Source organism: Bos grunniens, chromosome 15 (assembly GCF_055505025.1).
Source record: "Bos grunniens cultivar Pamir isolate PY7600 chromosome 15, Bosgru_T2T1.0, whole genome shotgun sequence".
NCBI lineage: Eukaryota > Metazoa > Chordata > Mammalia > Artiodactyla > Bovidae > Bos > Bos grunniens.
Genome location: NC_141179.1, coordinates 25,521,057 through 25,539,187, shown reverse-complemented (window position 1 = coordinate 25,539,187; position 18,131 = coordinate 25,521,057). Strand labels below are relative to the sequence as shown.

Genomic DNA, 18,131 nt, shown 5'->3' with positions numbered 1-18,131 from the left:
GCTACAGAATGACTACTCCTAAGAGGCTCAGTCACTAAAATAACTCTTTAAGAAAGAGAACATCAGGGAGATGCACGTTGACACAGAGAGGTGGAGACTTCTAGGGTGACATTCAACATCTTACCATGAAGGACATTTTTAAGTCTCAGTGTAGGTATCATTGATACCTGAGCCATGATCTTTGCATATGGCACCCAGAGTAACCACACACATGACCATGTGATTGAAAAGCAAATTAGCATATGTTCAAACTCTATTTGCTAAAGCAGTTTACAAAATCCCTACAGACCAGTCTCTACAAATCATCCTAGTTGTATCGTCAACAAAGTTTTACTTATTTTAGGGACTAAGAAAATCAAATTTAAAAGATTCCATCTGGGCAGGCAGGACACTTAAGAACAAAGACAACCAATATAAGATACAAAAGCGAGAGAATCAGATGTGAAGACTGATTACACTGTGTCCAGAGCTTGTCTGCATGTGAATGCTTTTACTGTTTAGCTAAGTTTGGTTTGGGACTTCCCTGGTGGTCCAGAGGCTAAAACTTCATGTTCCCAATGAAGGGAGGTGGGTTTGATCCCTGTTCGGGGAACTAGATCCCACATGCTACAGCAAAAGAGTTTGCATGCTGTAACAAAACTAGAAGATCCCACATGCTGCAACTAAGACCTGGGGCAGCCAAACAAATTAAAAAATTAGTTTGTTTTTTTTTTTTTTAAATAAGCCCTTTGAATCACGATTTCTATTACTTGTGGCTGAAAGCATCCTATTTGATATTTCAGTAGAGCAAAAGAGAATAAACGTGATCATAATGATGGTCTAAAACAGGAATCATCGAAACTGTTTGAAAGTTAGATGGGCTGGAAGACAAATGTTTTAGGCTTTGCTGGCCATTTGCCTCCGTCAGAGTTGCTCAGTGCTCCCATGGTAGCCTGAAAACGGCCAAGACAACACATGAATGAAAGATCTGGCTGTGTTCCAATAAAACCTCATTTATGGACGTGGAATTTTGAATTTCATATAGTTTCACTCTTCTTTGGACTTTTTTGGCCAATGATTAAAAAGTGCAAAGTCCACTTTTAGCTGATGGGCCCTACAAAAAGAGGGGTGAACTATATTTGACCTCTAGGCCACAGTTTGCCAACACCTAGTTTAAAACAAAAATCTTGATAGACTTGAACACAACATCTTTGGAGGAGAAAAGAAACAAACTTGGGAGAGAAGAGAGCTCCCATAACTTGAGAAAGTTTATCTATCGGAAGACTGTAACAAATATCATTTAATGAATGAAATATAATAAACTTCTTACTAATATCAGGAAGAAAACCTGAATGCCTGTCACTGCTTCTGTTCAATGGTGTAGTGGCAGTTTGCGTCAGAAAGAACAGAAGTAACTGTTCTGGTTATTTTTTCTGTTTCTTTCACTTTAAGAAACATTCTCTGTTTTAAAAATTTCTCATTTAAGAAATGTTCTCCTTATTTAAAAAAAAAAAGAGCTAAACATAAAAATTTGGAAGATGACATAACAAGCTCCACATACAACAACCAGTAGTTTCCCTCATAGTAGCATTAGGTGATTAGACAAGACATTGACAACAGCATGATTTGATGGAATGGAAAGTTCCCTCATGAAGTTTCTTGCAATACATTTTCCCCTACAGACTCTCATCCAACGACTCCCAAAGAACAAAATGGAATATTTCATTGAAGAAAATGTCTATCTTTAAAGAAGAGCCTGCTAGCTGCAACTTTCAAGGAAGATTGAAAAAAGTAAACCTTGATTTAAAAAAAGGAATGCTTTTTACTGCGTATAAAGGTGACTTGTTTTTGTGAATGTGTTTTAGTGTCTGTATTTTTTAAGATCTCACAAGTGTATTTTCAAATTAAAAATGTGATTATTGGCTCTTTGGCTACCTAGGTATGTTCAGGCTTTTACACTTTTCAGCATAAAATGTAGATCCAGGGCCCCACTGTTGTAGGGCTGAATGTGCAAAGCTACTCCCACGGTCCCTGTACTCTGGGAAGATTGTGGCAAGCTGGCTGCTATTGGGCAGCACAGTCATTCTCGCCACTGTCCTGGTAGCAAAGCCTCAATCATATTGATTGCAGTGCTTCCTAAGAGAAGGGATGTCGATGAGAAGATATACACCAAATAGCTAAGAGCAATATTTAACCCAAAGGTTTACAACTGGAGTGCAGGAACACGTGGGTTCCATCACTGCATACTAGCAGAGCCCATCTGGCTTCACAGGAGGTCTAAGGCTTTCAGATACCTACACACCCTGTGAACAGGCACACCTATACACCTCACTCCCAGTATTCTTAAGGGTCACTCCCTAACCCAGCTTCCCTCATACAAGCAACAGATGGTTAGACAAGACAATGACAAGATAGATTTGACAGAATGGAACGTCCACATCACCACTCATGAAATATCCTTGTCATTCTTTTTCCACAGTCTGGTCCTTCTCCTGGCACTTGCATGGTTACGATAAAGAAGAGGATGAACAGAGACAAAGCTGCAGTAGAGCCGCCAGGGGTGCAGCTGGGACCTTGGCCAGGGCATGGCATTCAGAGGCCCCTAAGGGCCTGCATGCTGCTCTGGTTCCAGCGTCTCTCCTGCCCCAGATGTCTTTTCCCCCATTTCCCACTCCCCAACCCCTGGTTTATGTGTTCTCCACCCTCCACAGAGATGCCAGCCATGACCCCAGTGCCTCCTAGGAACCCATCCCTAGTTTATCAAACAGGACCAGGCGCATAGCAGCATCCAAACCACACCTGCCAAATGAATGGTGCACATCCCTATATACGCAGACGTGACATAGAACAGGAGCTAACTCGTCGTGTACACAGAAAAGGGACGTAACACATTTTAAAAACTAATCAACGCAGCAACATGGATGGCTTAGACAACATTATGCTTAGTGAAGTAAGTCAGAGGAAGACAAATACTGTATGATATCACTTACATGTGGAATCTAAAAAATAATACAAATGAATATACATGTAAAACAGAAAGAGACTCACAGATACAGAAAACAAACTTGCGGTTACCAAAAGGGAGAAGGAAGGTGGGGAGGGACAAATTGAGAGTATAGGACTAACAGATACAAACTACTATATATAAAGCTGATACGCAATAGGGAATTATACGCAGTGTCTTATCTTGTAACAACCTATAGTGGAATATAATATGCAAAAATACTGAATCAATACACTGTACACTTAAAACTAACACAATATTGTAAATCATCTATACCTCAATTAAGACTAAAGCTACAGATCAATCCCACATTAAAAAATATAAAATAAAATTATAGCAAGAATACAAAAAAAAATTAAAAATACAATCAATAAGAAACCTTCTATAAGCCCAGAAGAGGAAGAAACAAGATAAAACAAAGATCCATGATCATCTGTGAAGAAGAGTGAGTGTGTGTATGTGTCTGTGCTCAGTCATGTCCAGCTTTTTGCAACCCCATGGGCTGTAGCTTGGCTCCCCTGTCCAGGGAATTTTGCAGGCAAGAATACTAGAGTGGGTTGCCATTTCCTATTCCACGGGATCTTCCCAACACAGGGATCAAAGCTGCCTGTGTTGCCTCTCTTGCATTGGCAGGCAGATTCTTTACCACTAGCACCCCCTGGGAAGCCTGAAGAAGGGGGTGAGGGTCAAAATTCTGTGTTCACAATGAGAATAATTGTTGACACTTCTTTACACCTGTTTTCTGGGTGAGGGAGGAGGGACATGGAGCTGACATTATAATGTAGAATGTATAAACAAGAAACAATCGAAGGAGGAGGAAGCCTGGGTCTCCAAAACATTACATGCGGCCACTAGCCACCTTGTTTTTGCTTTCCTTCCTTTTTGTTTATGCTCATGACACATACTGAGAACCTCAAAGATCCCCACGGAGAAGATATTAAAGTGATTATAAAGAAGAAGAAGGCTCTGTTCTGAGAGTCATTCATGAAACACTTGTTCACTCAACAACTATTATATGGTGACCTCAGGATGGGAACACAATGTTAAACGAGAGAGAATACCAATCAGTATCAAACTACTGCAACACTCTGTGATACCTGCCACAAAAGGATGCCAACCCCCCAGCATTGAGTCCAAAGAAAACTTCTGAAGGAAGTGATATCTGAAACAAGACAGAGAAAAATGAGTAGGATTCAAGGGCACAGCAGAGGATGTACAAAGGGAGCAACCTAGAGGTAAAGCCTTCTGGAAGGCACAGCGTGTACAAAAGGGCTCATTTTCCGCGTGAGGAAATGGCACCCCACTCCAGTACTCTTGCCTGGAAAATCCCATGGATGGAGAAGCCTGGTAGGGTACAGTCCATGGGGTCAAGAAAAGTCGGACATGACTGAACAACTTCATTTCACTTCACTTTAGCAAGCAGACCCTCCCTAGTCTGTTCTCTCGTTTTCAAATAAGATGATTCATAAAATACTGCTAGCACCTATGCTAGGGCTAAATGCATGGATTGTTTTTATAACTGCAAGTGTTCCACAATTATTTTTAAATTTCAGTTCTCCACTTATTCAATAAAACCTCTCTCAGAATTCAATCTATCCCAGATCAGACTAAGAACATAGCATTAAATTACCTGGTGATGTATTGAGGGTGGGAAAGTATTCGCCAGTATTCTCACCTGGAAAATCCCATGGGCAATGGAGCCAGATGGGCTACAGTCTATGGGGTCTCAAAGAGTCAGACACACACACACATACTCTGCCTAGTACAAGACAGATACTAAAGTGTGTGTTGAACAAATGGATAAATTGCTCAATATATTTTAAAGAAATATTATAGTTTCTGAAGTGCTCAAAAGGTTTGCTTTTTCTTTTAATTAAGTCTCTTCCCCTTAGGAACCACCTCAGTCTTGGAGGATGAGGGTAACCATGGAATGGAAAATTCCCCTTCCATTCCATAATGCATTCCATTCCATTCTCTTATAGATTCGAAATAGACTCCAGAGCTCCCCGAGTTGCCCCATAAGACAGGTTCTGAGTCCTGCTCAGCCTCTGTACCATCCCCAAGGGTTGTAGTCACATAAACTAACAACCCAGCCCCAATACACACACACATACACACATAAACCCTCCCCACCCAGACACCTGGAAGTGGGGCTACAGAATGGTCAGATAACAAGCTTGAGAGTCAGACTGGCTGGACTTGAATCTTGACTCTGGCAGTTACTCATTCTATGGCGATAGGAAAATTATTTAATATTGATTAAGTAAAATTAGTAATATTGATATTACTTTATACACTTCATTTCTTAATCTATGGAATAAATAAAAATAGGACCTACCTCATAAAGTTGATTGGTTCCCCGTATTCACAAAATAATTATGCATCTGGTTAAGTCTTCATCTTCCCCAAATCCTTCCATTGCCCAGAAACAACTTAGATCTCACATTCAAACCAATTCAAACTTCAAGCCTTCTGGCAATTTTTTCTAAGTACCAGGAAATTTCATGTCTAATATATTTTGACAACCCACTTTAAAAGTCACACCTTGAACCCTGTTACCACCCAACTGACATCTCACACTTTTTAACCACAGCCACACTTCTTCCACATTCCACAAATCTTCCACATTTCTTTCCCTGGCACATCTTGTTTTATTGAACTTGGCTTTATCGCATTTTTTTTTAAGATACTGCAAATATTGCATTTTCTAACAAATTGAAGGTTTGCGGCAACCCTGAGTTGAACAAATCTATTGGTGCCATTTCTCCAAAAGCATTTGCTCACTTTGTATCTCTGTGTCCTATCCTGGTAATTCTTGCAATATTTCAAACATTTATGTATTATTTTACTGGTTATGGTGATCTGTGACCAGTGATCTTTATATTACTCTTATAATTGTCTGGGGGCACCACAAGCTGCATTCATGTAAGACAATGAACTTAACTAATAAGTGTTGTGTGTGTTCTGACTGCTCCACCGACCGGCTGTTTCCCTCTCTTCCTCTCCTCAGACCTCTCTGTTCTGAGACACAACAATATTGAAATTAGGACAATTAATAAGTCCACCTTGGGGATTCCCTGGTGGCTCAGTGGCAGTCCACCTGCCAATGCAGGAGACACAGTTTCAATCCCCGATCCAGGAGGATCCCATATGCCTCAGAGCAATCAAGCCTGTGTGCCACAACTATTGAGCCTGTCTGTAGAGCCCAGAAGCCACAACCACCGAAGCCCGCGGGCCCTAGAGCCTGTGCTCTGCAACGAGAAGCCACCGCAATCAGAAGCCCTCACACCAAAACTAGAGGGTAGCTCCCGCTCTCTGCAACTAGAGAAAAGTCCATGCTGCAGTGAAGACCCAGTACAGCCAAAAATAAAAAATATATATAAAACAAAATAAGCCCACCTTCATTAGTCCAGAGAGATCAACATCAAGGCAACACTCCACCAGCGAAAAGGTAACTCTCTGAAGGCTCAGATGATGGTTAGCATTTTCCAGCAATAAAGTATTTTTTAATTGAGGTACGGACTTTGGTTTTTTTAAGACATAATGCTACTGCACACTTAATAGACTACACTATAATGTAAAGATAACTTTATATGCACTGGAAAAACAAAAAAAAATTCATGTGACTCACTTTAACTTGATATTTGCTTATTGTGGGGATCTGGAATCAAACCCACAGTATCTCCAAAGTATGCAGTATGCTTGTACCCAGGGCTTCCCTGGTGGCTCAGACGGTAAAGAGTCTGCCTGCAACACAGGAGACGCTGGTTTGATCCCTGGTTTGGGAAGATCATCCGCAGAAGGACCTAGTAATCCGCTCCAATATTCTTGCCTAGGAAATCCCAAGGAGAGAGGAGCCTGGCAGGCTATAGTCCACGGGTCACAAAGCCAGACACGACTTAGCAACTAAACAACAACAATGTTTGTTCCACCTCCCAAAATCCTTGAAATCACACAAATGCGGCAAACAGAAATGTTTTGAATGCCTTTTATGTCCCAGGCACTGCTTCCTTGATTTTTTCATTTTCTTTCAACTCACAAGACCCTATCTGGCCCCAATTTCCTTTTCTCCCCAACACAGGTTCTGTAGCTAATTACTTGAACTGTTTTCTTCCCTAAATCCTCAAAATTATTGAACACATGTTTTGCTGTTTGAAGTCTGAGTTTCCTAGAAGGAAAGCATATTTTAATTTTTCATTTGTCCCTTGGACAGTTTCATCTTTCTGAAGGTTACAGAAGTAATAAGCAAAATGGTTCACTAGATATCATCCTGGAGGTTACAAGTTAATTTGTATTCTCACCTTATACCACATATCAAATGAATCTCAAGTTATTTATAGATTCAAACTTTTTTTTAATCCAACTATTACAACAAACACAGGGGATTTAGTCTCTCTAAACCCTTCTTTTTAAAATGTTGAAGACCAGCTTAAAAAAGAGACACATGATAAAATCACTTACAAAAAGAATGACAATTACTGAATCCACTAAACTATATAGTACCTGCCAAAAAAAGGAAAAAAAACTATAGAAATTATGGTTGGGAAACCATAAATGTTATGTGTGTTCTGACACACAAATATCATAAATAAATTGCAATAACACAGAAATGTTATAAATAGCAAAAGATAGAGGAGGAGAGATTTCCTTATCATTTTTTAGCCTGGTATTTAAAGATACTTTTTAAAGCTAGTGAGTACATACACACATACATACACATATATTATAAATATGTTTTAATAAACAAGTTATACATAATACACTGATATTTATTTATTACATACTATTTATATATATTATACTACATATTACATATGACAATACATGGTATATACTACATTATACTATAGTATAGACTTGGATTACCGTGATATTGAATGGTTTTCCTTGGAAACAAACAGAGATCATTCTGTTGTTTTTAAGATTGCACCCAAGTACTGAATTTAGGACTCTCTTGTTGACTATGATAGCTATTCCATATCTTCTAAAGGATTCTTGCCCACAGTACTAGGTATAATGGTCATCTGAGTTAAATTCACCCATTCCAGTCCATTTTAGTTCACTGATTCCGAAAATGTCGACGTTCACTCTTGCCATCTCCTGTTTGACCACTTAAAATGTGCCTTGATTCATGGACCTAACATTCCAGGATCCTATGCAATATTGCTCTTTACAGCATCAGCTTTACTTCCATCACCAGTCACATCCACGACAGGGTGTTGCTGTGCTTTGGCGCCGTCTCTTCATTCTTTCTGGAGTTATTTCTCCACTGATCTCCAGTAGTATATTGGGCATGTACTGACCTGGGGAGTTCATCTTTCAGTGTCACACCTTTTCGCCTTTTCATACTGTTCATGGAGTTCTCAAGGCAAGAATACTGAAGTGGTTTGCCATTCCCTTCTCCAGTGGACCACGTTTTGTCAGAACTCTCCACCATGACCCGCCCATCTTTGGTGGCCCCACATGGCATGGCTCATAGTTTCATTGAGCTAAGGCTGTGGTCCATGTGATCAGTTTGGTTACTTTTCTGTGATTGTGGTTTTCATTCTGTCTGCCCTCTGATGGATAAGGATAAGATGTCCTCTTCATTATAGGGGACTGGAATGCAAAAGTAGAAAGTCAAGAGATACCTGGAGTAACAGGCAAATTTGCCCTTGGAGTAAGTTACAAAATGAAGGAGGGCAAAGGCTAACAGAGTTTTGCCAAGAGAATGCACTGGTCATAGCAAACACCCTCCTCCAACAACAGAAAAGAAGACTCTACACATGGACATCACCAGATGGTCAATACCAATCAGACTGATTATATTCTTTCCAGTCAAAGATGGAGAAGCTCTATACAGTCAGCAAAAACAAAACCAGGAGCTGACTGTGGCTTAGATCATAACTCCTTATTGCCAAGTTCAGACTTATATTGAAGAAAGTAGTGAAAACCACTAGACCATTCAAGTATGACCTAAATCAAATCTCTTACAATTATACGTTGGAAGTGACAAATAGATTCAAGGGATTAGATATGATATACAGAGTGCCTGAAGAACTATGGACAGAGGTTTGTGACATTGTACTGGAGGCAGGGATAAAGAGCATCCCCATGGAAAAGAAATGCAAAAAGGCAAAATGGTTGTCTAACAAGGCCTTACAAATAGCTGAGAAAAGAAGAGAAGCTAAAGGCAAAGGAGAAAAGGAAAGATATACCCATTTGAATGCAGAGTTCCAAAGAATAACAAGGAGAGATAAGAAAGCCTTCCTCAGTGATCAATGCAAAGAAATAGAGGAAAACAATAGAATGGGAAAGACTAGAGATTTTTTCAAGAAAATTAGAGATACCAAGGGAACATTTCATGCAAAGATAGGCTCAATAAAGGACAGAAATGGCATGGACCTATCAGAAGCAGAAGATATTAAGAAGAGATGGCAAGAATACACAGAAGAACTATACAAAAAACATCTTCATGACCCAGATACCCACGATGGTGTGATTACTCACCCAGAGCCAGACATCCTGGAATGTGAAGTCAAGTAGGCCTTAGGAAGCATCACCATGAACAAAGCTGTGAAGCTGATGGAATTCCAGTTGAGCCATTTCAAATCCTAAAAGGTGATTTTGTTAAAGTGCTGCACTCAGTATCCCAGCAAATTTTTAAAACTCAGCAGTGGCCACGGGACTGGAAAAGGTCAGTTTTCATTACGATCCCAAGGAAAGGCAATGCCAAAGAATGTACAAACTACCCACAATTGCACTCATCTCACAAGCTAGCAAAGTAATGCTCAAAATTCTCCAAGCCAGGCTTCAACAGTATGTGAACCGTGAACATCAGATGTTCAAGTTGGATTTAGGAAAGGCAGAGGAAACAGAGATCAAATTGCCAATATCCATTGGATCATCGATAAAGCAAGACAGTTCCAGAAAAACATCTACTTCTGTTTTATTGACTATGCCAAAGCCTTGACTGTGTGGATCACAACAAACTGGAAAATTCTTCAAGAGGTGGGAATACCAGACCATCTGACCTGCCTCCTGAGAAATCTGCATGCAGGTCAAGAAGCAACAGTTAGAACTAGACATGGAACAACAGACTGGTTCCAAATTGGGAAAGGAGTACATCAAGGTTGTATATTGTCACCCTGCTTATTTGACTTGTATGCAAAGTACATCATGTGAAATGCTGGGCTGGATGAAGCACGAGCTGAAATCAAGATTGGTGGGAGAAATATCAATAACCTCAGATAAGCAGATGACACTACCCTTATGACAGAAAGCAAAGAAAAACTAAAGAGCCTCTTGATGAAAGTGAAAGAGGAGAGTGAAAAAGTTGGCATAAAACTCAACATTCAGAAAACTAAGATCATAGCATCCGGTCCCATCACATCATGGCAAATAGATGGGGAAACAATGGAAACAGTGACAGACTTTATTTTGGGAGGCATCCAAAATCACTGCAGATGGTGACTGCAATCATGAAATTAAAAAATGCTTGCTCCTTGGAAGAAAAGCTCTGACCAACCTAGACAGCATATTAAAAAACAGAGACATTATTTTACTGACAAAGGTCTGTCTAGTCAAAGCTATGGTTTTTCCAGTAGTCATGTATGGATGTGAGAGTTGGACTATAAGGAAAGCTGAGTGCTGAAGAATTGATGCTCCTGAACTATGGTTTTGAGAAGACCCTTGAGAGTTATTTGGACTGCAAGGAGATCCAACCTGTCAATCCTAAAGGAAATCAGTCCTGAATATTCGTTGGAAGGACTGATGCTGAAGCTGAAACTCCAATACTTTGGCCACCTGATGCAAAGAATTGACTCATTGGAAAAAACCCTGCTGCTGGGAAAGACTGAAGGAGGGAGGAGAAGGGGACGACAGAGGATGAGATGGTTAGATGGCATCACTGACACGATGGACATGAGTTTGAGTAAGCTCCAGGAGTTGATGATGTACAAGGAAGCCTGGCGTGCTACAGTCCATGGGGTCTCAAAGAGTCAGACACGACTGAGCGACTGAACTGAATTAAACTATAGTATAATATGCTACACATTATAGATAATATATAGGCTTCCCAGGTGGCACAGTGGTAAAGAATCCACCTGCCAGTGCAGGACATACAAGAGACTCAAATTCAATCCCTGGATTAGGCAGATACCCTGGAGTAGGAAATGGCAACTCACTCCAGTATTCTTGCCTAGAAAATTCCATGGGCAGAGGAGCCTGGGAGGCTACAATCCATGAAGTCACAAATCAAGAGATAATGTTGAAGAAGATTAAATGTCTTACATAAACCTCCTGCACATATTTGTTAAAGATAATACTAGAACAAAAGCATAAATGTTTCCATTTTTTAGTACATATAAAAATGCCCTTAAATTTCAACCCAGTAACTCCATTTCCAGAATATATGTACAAGATTATTAATTTCAACACTGTATCAGCAGAATTTGAGGAAATCTATATGTCCACCAACAAGCAAATGGTTAAAGATTGATACAGCCATTCAATGAAATATTTTGTGTCCATCATCCATTCAATGAAAGATACTGTGTCCACCTTAATGAATGAATGAAAATATTTTGTGTCCATCTTAATGAACATAGCTCAATATGTTCTGAGATGAAGAAAGATTCAGAATACATCCTGACATTAAAGCAAGGCACAGAACAATGCATATAATGCCAGCATTTATTTTAACAGAGAATATATGTAGTGTGCTTGCATGCACACATGTGAATATATACATAGGCTCTGGAAAGATATTTATAAGAGTGACTAATGCTGGGTGTAAAACTGTGTGACAGGAGACAGGAATGGAAGAGGAAGGCTTCTTTCATACCTCTTTCCACTTTGTATCTTTTTAATTTTGTACCATCTTTGGTGATGGGTTGGTCACTAAGTTGTGTCCAACTCTTGCAACCCCATGGACTGTAGCCTGCCAGGTTCCTTGATCCATAGGATTTTCCAGGCAAGAATACTGGAGTGGGTTGCCATTTCCTTCTTCAGGGGCTCTTCCTGACCCAGGGATTGAACCCAGGTCTCCTGCATTGCAGGCAATTCTTTACCAACTGAACTACATGTTTGCTGCTGCTGCTAAGTCACTTCAGTTGTGTCCGACACTGTGTGACCCCATAGATGGCAGCCCACCAGGCTCCCCCGTCCCTGGGATTCTCCAGGCAAGAACACTGGAGTGGGTTGCCATTTCCTTCTCCAGGGGATCTTCCTGACCCAGGGACTGAACCCAGGTCTCCTGCATTGCAGGCAATTCTTTACCAACTGAACTACATGTTTACATGGTACCTATTTAAAAATTAGTAAATTTTTACAAAAAAACTTGATATTTCACTGTTAAAAATACTTATTGTTTATTATGATTTTTCCTTTCATTTTATTAGGACTTGGACATGGTGAAATATTTCTTAATATTTACTTCTTTCAATGTACAGTTGTAACCACTTAATCAAAATGTCTTAGTCATGTATTTTTTAGGATCATTATTTTTTTAATTTATTTTTAATTGAAGGATAACTAGTTTGCAATACTGTGTTGGTTTCTGCCATACATCAAGATGAATCAGCCAGAGGTATACCTATGTCCCCTCCCTCTTGAACCTACCCCCTATCTCCCACCCCATCCCAGCCCTCTAGGTTGTTACAGAGTCCTGGTTTGAGTTCCCTGAGTCAACAGCAAACTCCCAATTGGCTATCTATTTTATATATGGTATCGTATATGTTTGGAGAAGGCAATGGCACCCCACTCCAGTACTCTTGCCTGGAAAATCCCATGGATGGAGGAGCCTGGTAGGCTGGCGTCCATGGAGTCGCTAAGAGTCGGACACAACTGAAGTGACTTAGCAGCAGCGTATATGTTTCCATGTTACTTTCTCCATTCGTCCCACCCTCTCCTTGCCCCTTGCCCTGCCCCATGTCCGTAAGTCTGTTCTCTATGTCTGCATCTCCACTGCTGTGCTGCAAATAGGTTCATCAGTGCTGTCTTTCTAGATTCAACATATATGTGTTAGTATACGATATTTGTTTTTCTCTTTCTGACTTACTTCACTCTGTATAATAGGCTCTAGGTTCATCCACCTCTTTAGAACTGACTCGAATATGTTCCTTTTTATGGTTGAGTAATATTCCATTGTGTATATGTACCTGCTGCTGCTAAGTCGCTTCAGTCGTGTCCGACTCTGTGCAACCCCATGATGGCAGCCCATCAGGCTCCCCCGTCCCTGGGATTCTCCAGGCCAGAACACTGGAGTGGGTTGCCATTTCCTTCTCCAATGCATGAAAGTGAAAAATGAAAGTGAAGTCGCTCTGTCGTGTCTGACTCTTAGTGACCCCATGGACTGCAGCCTACCAGGCTCCTCCGTCCATGGGATTTTCCAAGCAAGAGTACCGGAGTGGGGTGCCACGGATCATTAATTTCTAATGGACATTAATATCCTATGGATAGAAGTGATAGAAGTAAAAAATGGAATAATCGACATATATGTTTTACCAAAAGCTTTCTGCACTTTGATTATGGAAGTTCCTGGATTTGACTCTTTGGTGACAATGTATTAATAAAGATATAAATACATCCTTAAGGTTAACAGAGACAAGTTCAGTTGTGTACTGCCTTTGTCATTTCAATTTTGGTATGAATAAGAGCTGCCTACCTTTGTACATCACAGAAATACCTTCAAAATGGTCTGACACCATGCAGTACCACTCGATCCAGCAGTTTCACCAACAGAGACTAAGCTGAGAATAAAAAGGATCATGGAGAAACTAGACCAGCTGGTCCCACCCAGACCCTTCACCGCCGTGAGCTCCACCACCAGCGCCACACACAGCAGAGCCACCGTCCTCAGCCCTCGGGACACGTACTGCAGGGGGGACCGGCTGGACGTCCTGCTGGAGATGAGGGACCACCTGGGACGCAGGAAGGAATATGGCGGGGATTTCCTCAGGGCCAGGATGTCCTCCCCAGCCCTGAAGGCCGGTGCTTCTGGAAAGGTGACAGACTTCAACAATGGCACCTACCTTGTGAGCTTCACCCTGTTCTGGGAGGGCCAGGTGTCCCTGTCTGTCCTGCTCATCCACCCCAGTGAAGGGGTGTCGGCTCTCTGGAGGGCCAGGAACCAAGGCTACGACAGGGTGACCTTCATAGGCCAGCTTGCCAATGGCATCTCCCAAGTCAATACTGATTATGCATGCATGCTCAGTTGCTTCAGTCGTGTCTGACTCTTTGTGACCCTATGGACTGTAGCCCGCCAGGCTCCTCTGTCCATGGGATTCTCCAGGCAAAAATACTGTAGTAGGTTGCCATTTCCTCCTCCAAGGGATCTTCCTGACCCAGGGATCAAACCTGCATCTCCTGCACTGCACGCGAATTCTTTACCCACTAAACCACCTGTGTCTTGCTTTTAAATTCAAAATTGAATTGTGTGAGTACCTGCATACCCGAGACCAAGAAGCCTTCTACTAAAGTCTACAAATAAGAAATGTTGGCGAGACTGTGGAGTAAAGGGAGCCCTCTTATACTATTGGTGGGAACGTAAGCTGGTGTGGCCACTATGGAAAACAACCAAGGAGTTTGCTCAAAACACTAAAAATAGAGTTGCCATATGATTCAGCAACCCCACTCCTGGGCACATACCCAGATAAAGTCATAATTTTAAAAGATACGTGTACCTCAATGTTCATGGCAGCACTATTTACAATAGCCAAGACACATGTGTAAATCTATACACACACCCACACATACATACACACCACAATGGGATATTACTCAGTCATAAAAAAGAACAAAATAATGCCATTTGCAGCAATATGGATGGACCTAGAAATTTTCATACTGAGTGAAGTAAGTCAGAAAGAGAAAGACAAATGCCATATGATATCACTTATATGAGAAATATAAAATATGACACAAATGAATATATCTACAAAGTAGAAACAGACTCCCAGACATAGAAAACAGACTAGTGGTTGCTTGGGAGGGGGACGGGGGGCATAGAAGAAAGGATTGGGAGTTGGAATCAGCAGATGCAAACTATTAAATATAGGATGGAAAAACAACAAAGTCCTACTGTATAGCACAGGGAGCTACACAATACTCCCTGTATGAATATACAGGGTATATATTCAATACCCTGTGATAAACCATAATGAAAAAGAGTATATAACTGAATCACCTTGCTGTACAGCAGAAATTAATACAACATTGTAAATCAACTATACTTCAATAACATTTAAAAAAAAAAAAAAAAGTATTTTACTATGTGAGGCCTCAACACATGCTCTGCGAGGCCCTGACCACAAGACCAACAGTGACTCTGAAGAGAAGCAGACTTCTGCATAAGGCAAGCAAGCCTTCAGGCTAATGTGCAAAGAGGCATTGCCGTATACTAACCACTCCAGTCATCTTCATGAATAGCGAGCCCTGCACTCTCAGTGTCCACAAACCTACCGGTTATCAGTTTTGACCTCCTAAAAGCCACCATTCTATCAGTAACTGTCTCCACACAGGTCCTGTGGGGCCAGAAATGGATGGCTCCCTGCAGCATGCCTGGTTGGCTCCCTTACATCTCGCCCTTTACTGAACTCTCGTGGGTCACCAAGCTTGCACCTGCCATGTTTTTCCTGGGCTCCTGATGGAACCAGAGGAAATTCCATGAGCAAACATACCAAAAGGGTGTTCACAAAACTGAAAGAAGATAATGTGGCTAGGGGTTAGTCAAGGAGGGAGAGGATGAAAGCGAAAGAGAGAAGGTGGCCAGTGCCAGCCATATCACAAAGAATCTGCTAAAATGAGTTTTTATGTGTTTATTATTTTTGGCTGGACAGCGTATTCATTGCTGCATGCAGGCTTGCTCTAGTTGCAGCGAGCAGGGGCTACTCTTCATTGCAGTGTGAGGCTTCTCACTGCGGTGGCTTCTCTTTTTGTGGGGTACAGGCTTGAGGCACACAGGCTTCAGTAATTGTGGCTTGTGGGTTCTACAACACAGGCTCAGTGGTTGTGGTGCTTGGGCTTAGTTGCTCCATGGTATGTGGAATCTCCCTGGACCAGGGATCAAACCCATGTCCCCTTCATTGACAGGCAGATTCTTAACCACTGGACCACAGGGAAGCCCTAAGATGGATTTTATCTTAAGTAAAATGGGAAGCTATCAAAGTGTTCCATACAAGAAGATATCTGTCTTTTTTATTAATCTGTATTTTATTATTGACTATGCTAAAGCCTTTGAGTGTGTGGATCACAACCAATTGTGGAAAAGTTTTAAAGAGATAGGAATACCAGACCACCTTACCTGCCTCCTGAGAAACCTGTATGCAGGTCAACAAGCAACAGTTAGAACCAGATGAGGAACAATGGACTGGTTCAAAATTGGGAAAGGAGTTCATCAAGGTTGTATGTTGTTACCTTGTTTAACTTATGTGCAAAGTACATCATATGAAATGCTGGGCTGGATGAAGCACAAGTTGGAATCAAGATTGCCAGAAGAAATATCAATAACCTTAGATATGCAGATGATACCACCCAAATGGCAGAAAGCGAAGAGGAACTAAAGCCTTTTGATGAAGGTGAAAGAAGAGAGTAAAAATGCTAGCTTAAAACTCAACATTCAGAAAACTAAGATCATAGCACCCAGTCCCATCACTTCATGGCAAATAGATGGGGAAATAGTGGCAGACTTTATTTTCTTGGGCTCCAAAATCACTGTGGACAGTGACTGCAGCCATGAAATTAAAAGACACTTGTTCCTTGGAAGAAAGCTATGACCAACCTAGACAGCATATTAAAAAGCAGAGACATCGCTTTGCCAACAAAGGTTCATATAGTCAAAGCTATGGTTTTTCCAGAAGTCATGTACGCATGTGAGAGCTGGACCATAAGGAAGGCTGAGGGCCAGAGAATTGATGCTTTTAAACTGTGGTGCTGGTAAATACCCTTGCGAGTCCCTTGGACAGAAAGGAGATCAAACCAGTCAATCCTAAAGGAAATCAACCCCGAATATTCATTGAAAGGACTGAGGCTGAAGCTGAAGCTCCAATATTTTGGCCACCTGATGCAAACAGCCAACTCATTGGAAAAGACTCTGATGCTGGAAAAGACTGAGGGCAGGCGGAGAAGGGTTTGACAGAAGATGAGATAGCTGGATGGCATCACCAACTCAATGCACATGAGTCTGAGCAAACTCTGGGAGATAGTGAAGGACAGGGAAGCCTGGAGTGCTGCAGTCTATGGGTTCACAAAGAGTTGGACACAACTGAGCAACTGAACAATGAAAAATTTTATTGAACTATGTATATGCATTGTCCAAAACATCAGATTGAGCTCACTACAGTATCAAGCATACCAAAATCCAAAAATTTCTATGACACTCTCCCCACCACCCCCAGAAACAATCACTCCAAATTTTTTAACTGTTTTAAACTCTATTTACCACCGTATTTTTAAAATACTATGCTTATGCAACTCGATCAACTCAATTTTCTGAACAAGTAAGGAATATTATTTTTCTCAGGTAGAAGAAGCCCAGAGGCAAAGCCAGGCTATCACATGACCCAGTATGCCAGCAAAGACCCATCTGAGATCTTTCTGCTCTGCCTCCTCTTATTAGCATGTGACTACCTCTCTCATCCTTGTCACCTCAGTGTCTCAAGACAGATGCATCTCCAGCAACTCAACTGTATTCCAGACAAGAAAAAAGGGGCAAAGAACACATTTCGGCTGCACCTGCCACCCTATGACTTCTGATCATGGATCACTGGCCAGAATGGTATAAAATGGCCACTCTTACTGACAAGAAAGGTCAGGTAATAAAATCTTTTTGCCAAGCATGTTGCTATCCTATGCTTTGTTAGGAAGGAAAGAAGAAAGGGCCCCAGCCAGGTCTCTAGCAGTGTTTGTAGCACTGATATGCCTCGCTTTTTCCTTTTTGACATTTTATATTAATTCCTTGAGTTGGCTGTAAAAGATTTTGTTCTCTTACATCACAGCTCATTCTTTACTACCTAGTCTAAATACACACAAGGGCATTTTAAGTTAACTTAGTAGCGTTTAGTATGGCTAATTAAATATCTGCTCAGCCAAGTAGTACACCTTCCTTTCCTCCTTCAAAAAAAAAAAAAAAATTCTTTTTGGTTTAGCTGAAATTTCATCTGTTTAGTTT

At 41.1% G+C, this 18,131-nt stretch overlaps 1 pseudogene; it reads left to right on the top strand.

The window, feature by feature from the left end:
* Positions 1-125: 125 nt before the first annotated feature.
* The window catches only part of LOC147357474 (NXPE family member 4 pseudogene), a 33,679-nt pseudogene continuing 15,673 nt past the window's right edge, over positions 126-18,131 (top strand).